The sequence below is a fragment of the Poromitra crassiceps genome (assembly GCF_964638095.1).
Source record: "Poromitra crassiceps genome assembly, chromosome: 3".
Lineage (NCBI taxonomy): Eukaryota > Metazoa > Chordata > Actinopteri > Beryciformes > Melamphaidae > Poromitra > Poromitra crassiceps.
Window position 1 is genome coordinate 16,508,759 of NC_139625.1, and position 10,787 is coordinate 16,519,545.

At 48.0% G+C, this 10,787-nt stretch overlaps 1 pseudogene across 1 annotated transcript; it reads right to left on the bottom strand.

The window, feature by feature from the left end:
* Window positions 1-7,634: 7,634 nt before the first annotated feature.
* On the bottom strand, window positions 7,635-8,892 carry LOC310774050 (phosphoglycerate kinase 1 pseudogene; annotated as a pseudogene). The gene has a single exon. The product of its transcript is annotated as a phosphoglycerate kinase 1 pseudogene (transcript).
* Between the last annotated feature and the right edge of the window lie 1,895 nt (window positions 8,893-10,787).

The window sequence follows — 10,787 nt, forward strand, 5'->3', positions numbered from 1 at the left end:
CCTCTAATGCGATACTTCAAAATGTGCATCAAAATACGTCGATGGAAACACAGTTATCAACAGATATTAAGCTGCTGAAAGAGAGAAAATAAAAAAGGAGGGAAAAGGGAGGAGGGGAGGAAGGAAAGATGAGAGTCAAAAAAGATCCAGAAACGGGAAGAGATGAAGGAAGCCCAAACACACTTAGACCTGCACGCACACACACACACACACACACACACACACACACACACACACACACACACACACACACACACACCTAAACACACACACACACACACACACACACACACACACACCTAAACACACACACACACACACACGATCCATCTAGGTATAGTCACAAGCACTGAGTTCCTATCTTTCCATCACATTCATTCTTAACAGTGTACAGTCTGCAGAGACAGCCAAATATGGGCAAGTTGACATGACGCGAACAACAACACAAACTAGTTGTTTAGGTTTGGGTACCGCATGTGATCTAAAAATACACTGTTTGGGTAGGAGAGGGGAGTACGCGTACGACTGTGTGTTTCCCGCTTAAGCCCTCTGTAAGGATGAAAGGCCTTTGAGATCAAGCACATCAAACTAATAAGCTGGTCTTGTAGGGGTCATGTAGGAGAGAGAGAGACGGGGGGCGGGGGGGGGGGGGGGGTAAAGAGAGAGCAGATAGGGAACAGAATGAGGAGATAAGGGGGAGAAGATTGGAGACACAATAGCCAGATGAGAGAGAGGTGAGATAACAGGACCAGAGACACACTGCAGGACCACCGCCTTGACAGAACAGGGGACCTGTATAGGAGCACACACATGCACGTACGTACACACGCACCAGATCATCCACTGTCCAGACACTGGAACACACACACTCTGAACTCCTCCTCGGTAAGTGTGCGTGCATGCGTGCGTGCATGTGTGTGCGTGTGTGTGTGTGTGTGCGTGTGTGTGTGTGTGTGCGTGTGTGTTTGTTCTTGTATATGAGGTGGGGATGCACGATATATCGACAATCATATCAGCCGATGTTAGTCATCTTTTAAAATTGGTTATATTGGTATTGGTAAATTCTCCAAAACTACTATCTCTAAACTATCTCTTTAACCAAATCACACACATTTAGGCTATTCTATTTGATTTGATAACTTTTGATAATGTCATAACTAATCTAATATTTTCTCACTTCCATTCACTGAGCCTCCCCTGAAAGTGTTTGGAGCCCCGTCTGGCGAGCGAGATTTTTTTTTAATTCTATTATGGATCCGGGATGACCACCCCTCAAACTCATTTGATTGGTCGCCGCAACTGCTTCTTCCTGAAAATGTGTGACAAGTCAAAAAGATGCGATGTCCTCACATTGGAAGGCAAGCACCTTACCCATTAAGTCACCACCCCAAGCACAACCTGAAATGAACATTTTTCACACCCTAACCATAATCTTAACCACTTTTCTTTTTTCTTTTTTTTTTTTTACTTTCCGCACATTTTCAGGAAGAAGCAGTTGCAGCGACCAATCGAATGAGTTCAGGGCGTCGTCATCCCGGATCCATAGTAGGGGGGGGGGATCTCATGTCTGACGAGGCTCACCTTCCACTTTGAAAACCTCTGGGCTAAAGTAAGGGTTAAGGTTTAGGGTTTGGTGTTTGGAAATGAATGTAATCAATGGCTCACAACTTCTAACAAGTATAGTAATACAAAACGTGCGAGTGATTGTTTTCCTTTCTGTTTGCATTTGTGTCTTTCTGTCAGGCTCTTCACACTGTGTATTTCTGTCTGTCTTGACGTGTGGTTAATGGATATTTGCATGGCAAGGAATGAAAGTTGTTGTCTTATTCTCTCTCTCTCTCTTTTTTTAAAAAATGGAATCAAACCAAATAAAACTCCATTCGGCGACTCCGCTCGTCCACGCCAGCAACAATCTATTGCCTTTGTCCTCTTTCATATTTGACACAGATTAGTGTACTTTGGCTTTGAGAGAGGCTCTCTTTCCTTCAGGGAGACATGGGCTTAATGAAAACAGATTGCAAGAGTGGAAATACGGAGCGTGTGCCAGGGCTCCAAATCTCCGGCAAAAAAGGGGAACAACAAAAAAACTGATTGTGCTGAAATTGTTATTAGCTTGTGACTATCTGCTATCTGGGGAAAGGCCTGGGAATATGATCGTGTTCCTCGTCTCAGATACAGCACGGTGACGACGGCCGAGGCACTTGTGTGAGTCGACGTCATCGACGCCAACGAGCAAACTGAATGCGACATAAGACTGATCCAGGGTGAGTCTCACAGTGTTCCCATTGATGTAAACTGTTATCACGGGTTAGCAGACGGCTGATCCGTGCTCAGCGGACCTGACGTCACACGGGTTCGTAAGAGAACGCGTCTCCTCGCTTAGCGGGAAATGCTTCACCCGGTCGCGCAATTTCCTGGAGGAGCTCGCAGTTTTTTTGTGTGTGTTTTTTTTTGTCGTTTTGCCATCAACCAACGTCAAATCAACATCTTGCTCATGTCATAACAACGTTTGAGAGAGCGTTTGAGCTGGAGTGTCTTTTGGAACGAAAGGCTGCAGCTCCGGCCAAGCTAAAGCAAAGATAAACACGGATGAGAACGGCAACGTTTCGAGAGGGAATGAAGCAGACGTAGAAACCCCTGACCTGGTTTTGTTGCTGTTTGGGTTTGGACCGGGACCAGACTTTGGAACCCGACAGTTTGCTGACTATGATTACTTCTCACAGTGTCCTCTGGGAGATCGGGTCAAACCAGGGGTGAACTGAGACATACAATAACCCGGCAACACTTTACGGGAACTCTGGTGTATTTGGCATTCCTAATGTCTGAACACGTGCCCCATCACCGCCACATGGCACTGCATACGTTTTCAATCCACAAGTCAGTTTTCATCAGATGTTCATGTAATACTGTACTTATTTCTGACGCGTACACATTTTTTTCAAAATAAAAGTCCCACTACCCAGCAACTGGAGTCGGAACATTGTTATGTGAGCTGGACAATTTGTATGGCGCACGCACCTGTTGTTTTCATCCTATCATTTATTAAATAAATATAGTATGTTTACAGTGTGAATGACAGTAAAGCAAGATATTCACACATGGCTTAAGCCCTAAATGCAGCACTTTCCAATAAGTACAGCATACATCAAAACTGAAGTTTTAGGCACGGTAAATATGGTGATCTTTACTAACTCACTAAGGCAACACTTTGAAATATCCCATTTTCACGTCACTTAAAATCAGCGTAATTGCCACTGTAATGTATACTGAATTGAATGTTTTGCATGGAGAGAAGGTGGACACACTGCGATTGGTTGGATTGGTTCTCTGTTGTTTGGCCTTGTCACTTCTCTTTCTCCTTCTCCCCCTCTCCTGCCTTCCCTCTCGTTTTGTCCTCAGCTCAACTTCATCACTCTTTCTTTTCTTTTATTTTTTAAAGTTTTTTCTGAAGTTTCTCCCCAGGTGTACTTGGTCAATTCCCCCTGCTGGTAGAGTTGTTGCTCCACCCCCTCTGTTTGTAGACTAGCACATGCTTCCTCTGATACATGTGCAGTCGCCAGCAGCTTCCTTTCACTTGACAGCGAGGAGTTTTACCCGGCAGGACGTACCGCGTGGGAGGATCACGCTATTCCCCCCAGTCCCAGTCCCAGTCCAGGAACAGTCGCCCTGACCGACCAGAGGAGGCAGCGACCAATACACATACCCTTAATCCGGCTTCTCACGTGCAGACACGGCCAATTGTGTCTGTATGGACGCCCGACCAAGCCATGCAGAGGGAACACGGGGGGCTCGAACCTGCGGCCTTTGTGTTCATCACTCCTTTTCGCCTTTGCCCATCACCACCACTTCCTTTTGACCACCCAAGACTGCGGAGACCGCCCAATCCCCCCCCCCTCCTGGCCCCCAGCATGTCCATGTCTCTTTAAGGAGAGCAGCTGGGAGGAAGTCCTATCTAAAGTGACTCTTGTGACTGTTAACATCATCCCTGGAGGTTGAATGCACACACTCTTAAGAGCCTTAAAGGGAAGTGGGATGTGAAGTTAAGGACGCCTGTAAACCTGAGGGAAGTTACGCAACCGGCTCCGCTGGGGTGGGATCTTCAAAACCCTCTCAGGTTCTGTGGTGAAACCGAATGGAAAGTCGACTAGAGACGCAAACAGGAGTGCAATAAAGAGGAAGGGCCAAATCGTACGCCCAGGGCAAGGGTAAGGGCAAGCGTTATCTTTGTTAGTTTCTAACACTCCAAATCTTTTTTTCCCTTTTAATTACCACTGGGTCAGTACATCAAAGGCTGTGCAAATAAAAGAAAATTGATGTTTTGAGTGCTAGAAATAAGAATTTGTTCTTAATGACTTACCTGGTTAAATAAAGGTTAAATAAATAAAATAAAAATAAAACTTGCACTGGCTCGATGGCCCGAAAAGTTTTGTCTTGTGGGAGAGGACTTGATGAGAAGAAGCGAGGGAGGAAGAGAGGAGGGAGTGTGCATGTCAGTGTGTCCGTGTGTTTTTTCGACCATCCGCCCGTGTGCGTGCCGTCCCTCACTGAGCGCGTGCGGGCGTGCGTGGCCTGTGTTGAGTGTCCTCTCTCCCCAGCGTCCATTATGGTGATAAGGCCTCCATTGAAGTGCTGCCAGCCCCCAGATAAAGAGCCACAGAGAAACTCTCTGTGAACAAGCCGCTCCTACAGAGCCCCGCCACTCCGCTGTGCCAGCCTCCCATCATCATCCCCTGCCAATGCAGTCATCATAATACATTCTGAAAAAGCCCCGCGGATATATCTTGCTACACCACACACACACACACACATGCACACGCACGCACACACACACACACACACACACACACACACACACACACACACATTGTTGCTTGAGTTGCTTGCGACGGTCCTCCCAGAGCCGTATAATAGAAGAGTTCCGACATCTCCATTCACTCCAATGGACCAGTTTTTTTCCAGGAAGTAGAAAGTGGAACTCTTGAGTAAAAAAAGCAGCACTGTCGAGTTGCAGCAAAATAGACAGTTTGTGTTGTACTTTGAAAGGGTTTTTCATCCCTTGAATCAAATTGTACATTATCAGCTTTATTTTAGCATTCAAATGTAGCGCGAGACCCATTCCTGGCTGTTCATTGGCTAATGAGTCTCGCATTTTGGTCCTCCGCTGACGCCACTCTCTTACTAGAGGACACTAGGTCCTCCTAATCCTCATTCATGACATCACTGATGATGTCACCACCGCTGACATAAATTGAGCAGCCTTGCCTTTTCTGGCACAACTGGGTCAGTCTCAGGCTCAGTAGGCTATTTATTGTATTGTATGATGATCTCAGGTCGGTTTGGATGGTTTGAATTTCCAGGCCTGTTGAGATGAGAACTCTATGCTATTGAATTATACAAGCCTGCCTGGTTTTGGATACATTACGTCATTTAGCAGACGCTTTTGTCCAAAGCGACTTACAATATCACGATTTGTCAACAGTACAGAGAACCACTATGCAACACAATCAATGACAGCTAAGATATTTTGATAGACTAGCACCATGTAGGAAGTAGTTTGAGAAGGAATAAGTAACATGTAGTATTTTTTTTTTTTTTTTTTTTTTAATAGATCAAGTTCAAGAAGGGCCCAGGTGTAGCCTGAAAAGGTGTTTTTAGTCTCCGCCGAAAGATTGGCAGTGATTCGGCCGTCCTGACTGAAGGGGGGAGCTCATTCCACCATTGAGGGGCCAGGGACGAGAAGAGTCCCGATCGGGACGAGCGACTTTTGAGCCCACGTAGCAGTGGAGGAGCGAGGAGATCTGGACGGGTGGAGGAGCGGAGGGAGCGATGAGAAGTTTGGAACTTGACCATGGACTGCAGATAGGAAGGGGCTGACATGTGGACTGCCCTGTAGGCCAGTATCAGTGTCTTGAATTTGATGCGAGCCGAGATGGGAAGCCAGTGAAGGTCACGGAAGAGGGGAGTGACCAGCTGACTCTGATGCATAAAGGGGAGGTGGTGTATGCTGGGGCGGCAGACATGGATGCGTTTGTCAGTCTTTACTTAGTCATTTGTCGTGGTGTATGGTGTCTTGACTATAAGCGATCTATTTTGGCATTGCTGTGGTATGGTGAAAGTTGCCACATAGCTGGGAATTGACAGGCATATACTGTATATATAGTACCTCCTCATAACTCACCCCGGCCGCCCGCTGATTGACCCTTAAATCCCCTAACCCTATGGGGCCTTCTTCATGTTGACCAGCAGGGGCGCTCAGGCCGTCGGGTATATTGACTCATGGATGCTGACATGTTTGACCCAGAACCGCTATTCAAAGCGGGGGATATAGGTAGGGCCCCTCCTTTCCCAAACCCCTTACCATTGTGGTAAGCGCCCTCATCCAATCCCTCATCCTGGGAGTCATCGTTTACCGATTCATATTTTGGAGTGCCAATGAAAAAACCAACTCGTATTTATAGTTGCTAGCTAATGATGAGTCTATTACATCACCGATGATGTCATCAGTAATTATGACATCACTCCTGATGTCGTGAGGTATTCGTGGCTCTGATGTCACCTCTCTGGTAACATCGCCGCTGGGAATGCCACATCACCGATGAGGTCATCATATTGATGACATCACTTAACTTCATGCCATTAGTGATGATGGCATCACTCATTGCTGTCTGTGTTAATTGTCATGTGACTCCTCATTGTGATGTCATACATCCCTGATGATGTCACTATTTGCAGTAGCTCCAGGGGACCCAGCCAGCGTCATTGGCCCTGGATTGGGCCCCTTGGCAGCCGATCTCACCGCAAATCAGCACCTGACAAGGAACCTTTCAGAGCTGCAGGCACCACCTGTTCCAGCTCCCTGCAGGCTCTCTGTTTCCGAGCTGCGGGAGTCACCAGCACCTCTGGCTCTGTCTCATCCCTGCCACCATTGCCCAGCCAAAGCCCCTGTCGTCTTCCGCATCCACTGACACCCAGCCTGACCTCCGGTGGTCCCCACACCTGCTTCCAGCTCGGCTCGCCAGTCTCCAGATTCCAGGTTCTGCCCTTCAGTTTTCAGGTTCCGGCCCGGCTCTTCAGTCCCACCTGCATCGCTGACCTCGAGTGGGGGCCTGTCCCTCAGTGGTGCTTGGGGATGGAGGCCATCCCTTGAGGGTGGGGGGGTCATGTCATGAACTCTATTTGGTTCGGTCTTGGATGTTGCCTTATTTGCCCTGCCCTGCTTTGAGTTAATTCACTGACCAATCAGTTCTTCCTGTTTCTCCCCTGTGTTCCAACCTACCCAGCTGCCCCTCATCAGGCCCACGCCCTCCTCCCCTTTACCAACAAGGACCATAATGGAAATAAGTGCAAGCTTTTTCATCTAATCCTTGACTGTTTTTTATTACACCTTACTTTTGTAAAGTTTTATATGAAAATGTGTCAAATAAATCAAATCAAATCAAATCATGTTCTTGATTCTCAGTCTGTTTGTAACTCTTGTCGAGTCATTGTCTTTTGTTACTGTGAGTCCTGTACCTTGTTTTGTTCTGCTACCTTCAGTAAATCATTGTTCATTCCTGAATCCTCTCATGTCATCGGGTCCTGCATTTGGGTCCACACCATACTCACACCGTGACAGTGAGACGAGAGAGGAGAGTTTAGATGCTGCTCAGGGCATCCACACCGGGCAGGACTTTACCCTCCAGCAGCTCTAGGCTGGCTCCGCCCCCTGTGCTCACGTGGCTGACCTTGTCTTCTGTGTTCCACTTGGCGCAGCAGGTGGCAGTGTCGCCCCCACCGATGATTGTGATGCAGCCGGACTTGGTGACCTCCACCACCTTGTCCATCAGGCTCTTCGTGCCCTTGGCAAAGTTGTCCCACTCGAACACGCCGACCGGCCCGTTCCACACAATCTGCTTGGCCCTGCCCACCGCCTCGCTGTATGCCTTCGAGCTCTCTGGTCCACAGTCCAAACCCATCCAGCCGGCGGGGATGCCCTCGGCCACGGAGGTGATGCCGGTGGTGGCCTGCTCGTCGAACTTGTCTGCAGTGACGAAGTCCACGGGCAGGGTGATCTTCACGCCGTTCTCCTCCGCCTTGTCCATCAGGGCCTTGACGATGCCAGCTCCCTCCTCATCGTACAGGGAGGTACCGATCTCCATGTTGTTGAGGACTTTGAGGAAGGTGAAGGCCATGCCGCCTCCGATGATCATCTCATTGACCTGATCCAACATGTTCTTGATCAGCTGGATCTTATCTTTCACCTTCGCCCCTCCGAGGATGGCGAGGAACGGCCTCTGAGGTTTCTCAAGAGCCATGGCAAAGTAGTCCAGCTCTTTCTTCATGAGGAAGCCAGCTGCCTTCTGGGGCAGATTCACTCCCACCATGGAGCTGTGGGCTCTGTGCGCCGTGCCGAAGGCATCGTTGATGTACACGTCTCCCAGTTTGGACAGAGATGCCCTGAAGGAGTCGATCTGTTCTTGGGTGGCCTCGGTCTTGTTCCCAGAGGCATCCTTGCCCTTCCCCTCCTCGGCCACGTGGAAGCGGAGGTTCTCCAGCAGGATGACGGAACCGGCAGCAGGGTTTTCGCAGGCGGCCTCCACCTCAGCGCCCACACAGTCCTTCAGGAAGGTCACGTCCTTGTCCAGCAGGGTTTGGAGCTCGGCAGCGACAGGCTCCAGGGAGTATTTGTCGGGCACAGGGTTCCCGTCCGGACGGCCCAGGTGGCTCATCAGCACCACGGCCTTGGCCCCATTGTCCAGGCAGTGCATGATGCTTGGGACGGCCGCCTTGATCCTCTGGTTGTTTGTGATGTGGTTGTCCTTCATTGGCACGTTGAAGTCAACCCTCATGATGACGCGCTTCCCATTGACGTCCACCTTGTCCAGTGTGAGTTTGTTAGAAAGAGACATTTTGACTGTTGGATGCAGATTCATCATCAGTTATTTATAACCTGATCACTGTCTGTGACATCATAAGTGATTTATGACATCATCATCATCGGTAATATGCAGCTATTTCTGCTCCGCACCCCTCACTGTGTGAATGGATGCAGATTCATCATTGGTGATTTATGACCTCATCACTGTCTGTGACATCTTAAGTGATTTATGACATCATTGGTTATATATGACATCCCTATACTAGTGACCTGGCGACCAGCTCGAGCCGTCTAGAGCTGTATGACATCATCGGTGATTTATGACCTCATCACTGTCTGTGACATCATCAGTGATTTATGACATCATCAGCGATATTACTTGACCCGAAATGTTGTCTGTCAAATACATTTTAAATCTTCTGAGCCAGATTGTGTAGATTGCTCTTTTTTATTGCATCATCTGTGATTGACATCACTCTATAGTAGTGACCTGACCTGGGGAGGGATGTTTATGTTTTAACGGTCTATAACCTAAAGCAAAAACAGGCAGCTCCTAGGCTCTGGAACCCCCCCCCCCCTACCAAGAAATCAGAAATGCAGAATCCCTTGCAGTTTTCCAGTCCCGCCTCAAGACCCATCTTCTCCACCGCCTTCTGTTATGTTCTGTTGTGCTATACAAGTTCCATTTATTATCATTATTATTAAATCAGCAAAAAAGGGTTTCTCACCCCTACCAGCTAAAGGACTGCATTAAGTGAGTCTTCCGTTACAAAAATGTAAAATGTGAAATGGAAGATATACTTTATTCACATGTGAAATGAAATGTCCACACATGAAAATATGTTGGCCTCTATCTTCTGACAGGCGCTATCCCCTAAATAGTGTTTGCGCGTGCCTCAAGGCACGGAAGATTGCGCCGTCCGCCAGGTGTTCTGCCGAGTTTTGCTCCCCCGCCGAGCAGCAAAAAAAACATCCCCACCTCACGGGAGCTACTTGTAATGATTTATACAGAAATGTAACTGTTTCAAAGTGATATAATTGTCTGGTAGACGTGATCTCCCTGATTTCTAAGTTAAAACAGCCCAGAAATATGTCGGGGATGCAATTCTCGGCGGGCATGCGGAAACGTTCACGGCACCTGTCGCAAGCGCAAATTAGAGCCGTGCCAATTCTGCCAAAAATCATCTGCACCCCAAAATGCCTGCGTAAACGTTATTTGGGCGGTCTTAACTACCAGAATTATTCACAGGCATGGCCAGGCAAGGCTGGGCATTACGTCAATCAAAACCAATCAGATTCCCGTCTCGCAATGGTTTGTTTGCGCGAGGCATGCAATATGCTGTAATTCTCTTCATGCGTAATAGAGTGTACTCACTCGTGCGAGGACAGAGGGAGCTTATTGACAGATCGTCTGTGGTGCCAATGACCCTTCGGGTTATGAAGGTAAATAGCCTATATCTATTGTCCAACACGTTTTCTCAATACATTTCCCTCTTTGCGATGTGATAAAAGTTTTTCAGTGAGTTATAGTTGATTGCCTCACTGAATTATCTGCTAATACCCAATTTAAGCAGCATAATTTGATGTCTTGGCGTGGCAAGGCTGTGCTTAATGACATATCCAAAAGGAATTCCACTTTCCACTCCGCAAATACCTCTGTGCTGGGTGCGCAGCCGTAATCTCCGTGCAGAGCGCCCAGCGCAGAGAGGTATTTGCGCGTAAGAGGTCCTTTTCAAAGCTCTTAGCGCAAAGTAATTGCGCGCTCCTGACGATAGGGTAACGCCATCTATCCCACATTTTAGCGCTGAAACGCCTGCTTTGGCACGGGGCAGCCAATGCCCAGTACAATTATCACAGGCATGCGCTTGTGTCCGCCCCCAATTTGCATTGCGCACGGCGTTAAACGAGCGCAAACGCAAAATTACCGCTT